Genomic DNA, 5,121 nt, shown 5'->3' on the forward strand with positions numbered 1-5,121 from the left:
CATGGGACGAGATGTGGTAACCTGGTCGCAGTGATATGGAGAGGGCATATCGTAGTGAAGAGGAGAGCGAGCAAGCTTGAAGGAGATGCTTAGACAGGCAAAGCTTTTCTAAACTACGAAATAACTTTGCAGTGCTTATACTTGTCAACATTCTTGAGCACAAAGAAAACAATGAGCACTAATACTAGCGGGATATTTGCATTCGTCTGTTAGTTGAAGATGCATGGTTGTTTTATTTTTGCCATAGCAAAAGAACGTCGTGAAAAGTGGTCGCGGCGCCGCCTCTTCGTAGTGTTCAAAGGTAACAAAGAGGCCCAATAGATGGCGTGAGCTGTGCAACAAGGCAAAAATGAATTGGCGCGAACGTGAATCGATCTCCCGCTCTTGAAATATTGTGTGAAAAGCTGTCCTAGCCCTGGCCTTGGTAATGGGCAACGTCAAGCAGGTTCGCTGTTAACATCAGCGCTCGCAACATTGCCAACTAGCGCGAAGCGACACGTTGTTAGTAAACATTAGGTGAAGATGGGCTAATTTTTAATTAAAAATTGTTTCTTTGCTCAGAGGGAACATATATTTTGCGTATTGTTTTAAGCCTCCTAGTTGGAACAGACTGACTTCCGTAACATTTTACCTCTCATAACAATACTGTTTTTTTAGCCTAAACAGGAAATTCGCCTAAGTTACCTGTTCCAATTGCCAATTGATCAGAAAAAGAAATTGTGAGGCGTGTTTTGCGGACGTAAGTACTGTAATTCAGAAATAAGAGAGACGAAAATCTCCCCTTCTGTCCGCTGCAAAAATATCTCGTTTCAATGAAATGACATTCCCGTCCCATTTGAATGACATGACACACTTTCACATGACATTCCCACGTGTAATGAACGGCCACCATGTATGACATTTTGAATTTTTGTGTTGCGACATATCAATCTTTGTGACATCTTTTCGTGTTCAAAACTGCCAAATAACGCACTTCATCTCGCCCTAAAAGTTGACGGAGGTAGGACACACAGGTGAAAAATAGAAAGCACGCTGACAAAAATATACTTTATTGAGGCAGGCAAACTGTCATACTAACTCGGTCCTCTGAATGCACTGCTTCGTGCTAAGAGAGGGCAGTGAAGCTTGAGATTACTTTTTTCTGCAATATAACTGTATCTCTTATTCTGCACAGCTGAGAGGGAGAACTAACATATAACTAAATCTGAAGCTGACATAACATGTGTTTAACCGAAACCCGAACTGATGTGAACCATAACCGAACAAAAAAAAGTTGCCTTTACAATGTGAACCTCTTTGGTGGATGTTTTTAAAGGTCACGGCGAACGTCATTGTGGTTGTCTTTTCTTCAGCTTCATAATTGGCAAACTGTGCCGGATGCAAGATGAAAGCGATTGCCTCGGGCTTCACTCCGGGCGTATATTTCGCTGTTTGAATCGATTTCTTCCATCTGAGATTCTGTTTCATTTCATTCCGCTATCGAGATCTCCGTCTTTTACTAATTCCATTCCCTGCTCCCAGAAGCCCTAGCTACTTTTATTCTCATGGTTAATGGGTGGTTAGTTCTGCTTGGTACGTGTACGACGTAATTACACTTCTTTCTTGACATTTTGTCTACTCTCGTCATTTGTCTTATCCAGAAGACATATTTTATCGCTACGGGCAATTATTAACAAGTTACTTATCAATGCTCGCCCATCGGGTATTATCAATTTTCTTCCTAATGGTTTGGAAAGTTTCCAATTTTCGGTCCCCTAAACGATCAGCTGACGGAGATAACCCTGAAATAGCCTCGTTACTCCAGTTTCCTACCTATTTGCGGAATTTTCCTCGTAATTTGGATCAGCAGTTACAAGTTGTTCAGTAAAGTTGGATTCATACATACCAAGTTTATATTAACGCTACGCCCACCTTAAGGGGAGGCTTTCCGCATGTATCAAATCACATTTCAGTTCTTAGTATTTTTACTAAACCCTAGAACGTAGACTTCAGCTGCTTAAAATTCTTTTGAAATTTTTGCCCGAATATATGAGGGCGCCAACATCATCGGCTAATCTCAAGTTGATGGAATATTCAGGGAAACACTGGTAGTGAAAACATGCTACAGAAGAGGAGAGGAAAGAGAAAGACAGTCGCCAGAAGGACATGGGCAACGACAGCGCGTTTTCACGGGTTTTCCCCTGAACATCATGAACCAATACGCCCACACCAGTGACTGCCCTTTTCTATGCCTCTCCCCTTGTGTACGCTGTTTTCGTTGGTTTTTCCCCGAAAGGCATGATCCAACACGCCCAAAATAGTGACTGTCCTTCTCCTTACCTCCCCTCTCCCTCTTTTGCAGCTTGTTTTCACTGGTTTTTCCGTGAACTTCATGAACCAACATGCCCAGACTTCCACTTTACTCTGTTGATAGGATAATTCTTTCTTACCCGAATAATTTTGTTCTTAAAGCCAAGATTTCAAAATACTCTTTGCCTAGCAGCAAATATTTTCGTTGCCGTGTTGGTCTTGTATGGAGATATGGTTATAAATACCTTTCCGTTTATTACCACTTAATATGCTTTTTTCCCCGCACGGGGCACCTTGAATAATCTTGGTGATGGTACTGGCGACACCGCGGGCCCCGAGCCCTCATACTCATGCTGTAATCTACCGTGGCTAGAAGTTATGAGGTCAAGGGCAGAAACCACAAACGGTGGCCGTCGGAGCCCGGGTTAAGATCCGGCGGATCGGCTCCCTGTCTGTTTACAGGCAGGGAGCTCCGATACCTCTCTCGGTATCAGGGTAACCCCGGCGAAGAAAGTGCTTTTATACATGCTGTATGGCTTTTTCTAAATTCCCGAAACCCAATGATCGGCCACATTAAAAGGGCCGCACCGAAGAATTATTTTGACCCCTTCCGACCATGACAATCGCAAAACCTCATAACTACCCCCACTTCTTGGTAATTGAATCTCTTGAACAAGCCGGGCCTATTGCTTCACAGTCCGTATTCTTGATTTCAAAGTTTTCAGGAAGTATTATAGGGGAATCCTATCAAGCTAAGAAACAAAGAACCGGCGAGATCTTGGTCGAGGTACACAATAAACAGCAGGCCACAAAACGTCCGAAGCAGACCCGAATTGCCGATCTTGACTTCAAGGTCGCGCCCCATCGGAGCCTCAACAGCTCGCAGGGCGTGATCTCGGAGCCAGATTTGGCAAGCGAGACAGAGGCCGATCTTCTTGAAGGCCTGAAAAGTCAAGCTGTGACGGCTGTCAGGCGCATAACCATAAGAAGGAACGATAAGGTAGTACCCATTAGACATTTCATTCTGACATTCTATCATTTCGCCCTTCCAGACCACATCAATGCTCGTTTCACCCGGTGCTCCGTCCGAGCGTACATCCCGAACCCGCGGCGGTGTTTCAAGTGCCAGAGGTTCGGCAATGCTACTAACTGGTGTCGGGCATAAATAACCAGTGCCAAGTGCGCCCAACATGACCAGATAATTGTATCCAGATAATCCCTCCAACCTTTGCTTTTGCAATTCCATTTTATTTTTTTTATTTCTCCACTTTGCCTTGTGCCCCGTACGTCACTCTTTTATCTTTTAACTTTATCTTTTCGTTTTTGAGTTTCAGGATAGGCCTGTTCCAGTAATGTTCCTGTGGGCAACACGTGCCATTTCATTTGTTGGGCTATTGCTTTTTCTTTCATGTGTGGGCTTGTGTGGTTTCCCTCCCTGTTTTTTTTTCTTTTCTTTCCTCTTTTTTTTTCTGTTTTCCGTGACTTAGTTATTTCCCCCCTTCACTACCTTCTCTTTTGACCTGAGGCTTGCAGATAGTTTCTGATAAGGACCCCACTCTCACCGCCTGGTCTGGTTCCGGCGGTTCTGAGAACCTTTCGGTATGCCCCGCGGCGGGTCAACAAACACCCTCTCATCCTTTCTTTCAAAAAATTACCCGAATATCAACCCCCGGATGACTTCCCTGTGACCTACTTCGCGGCTCAAACTATACAACCTTCGTTGCCCCTCAATATCTCCCCGTCATACCCCCAAACCAATCCGCTTTCACAATTTCACTTCCTTCTTTCCTTCCCTCACCTGTGGACCTACCCCTATATAAAGCGTGCCAGCCAGGCGAGAGATTGCCCTGACGAAAGCAAGTCTCTTTGCTGAAACGGTGGCAACAATCGTGTTTTTACCTTGTTCAAAGTTTTCTTTTCTCATATATATATATATATATATATATATATATATATATATATATATATATATATATATATAAGGTTAGTAGAGACAGAGACAAACGAGAAAGACGTAGAACATAAAAATAAGTTTACTGACGTTTCAGGGAGAGGACTCCCTTTCTTCAGAGTACTCTGAAGGTACTCTGAAGAAAGGGAGTCCTCTCCCTGCAACGTCAGTAAACTTATTTTTATTTTCTACGTCTTTCTCGTTTTCTCGTTTGTCTCTGTCTCTACTAACCTTATTTTTTTCGCGCTCTGTGTGAGTTTTTATCTTTTCAGACTATATTTATATATATATATATATATATATATATATATATATATATCCTTTTCTTTTTTCGACGTGTGTCTTTCTTTTTTTGCTATATATATATATATATATATATATATATATATATATATATATATATATATATATATATATATATATATATATATATATTCAAAAGTCGTTTTCGACCACGGTGCAACAAGAATGGGTTTAATAACGTTTCGGCCGAGGGGCCGGTCCCTCGGCCTAAAAGTTATTAAACCCATTCTTTTTTCACTATGGTCGAAAACTACTTTTGTGTATTTTTCTACCGGCGTCCAGAAACACTTTGTTTGTATATATGTATTGTGAAAGAGAGAGAGAATGATGGAACGTTATGGCCAAACACAAAGCAACAGCCACACGTTTGGACGAGGTATTGGGCGCTAAGTCCAATACCAATGTTTCGACACCAAGACTTGCCTTCGTCAGGGCTACCGTGGTCACCCTCATCCTTGGAAGTTTTTTAATGTGGTAGGTCCCCTCACAGAGGAAGTGTGTAAGAGAGAGCGATCATTTTTTGCCAGAAAGAAAAAATACACTCAAAATGCGCATATTCAGTTTGTTTTTCATCTTGG

This window comes from Haemaphysalis longicornis, unplaced genomic scaffold (genome assembly GCF_048455015.1).
Source record: "Haemaphysalis longicornis isolate Haplotype H1 unplaced genomic scaffold, Haemaphysalis longicornis Haplotype H1 scaffold_9, whole genome shotgun sequence".
NCBI lineage: Eukaryota > Metazoa > Arthropoda > Arachnida > Ixodida > Ixodidae > Haemaphysalis > Haemaphysalis longicornis.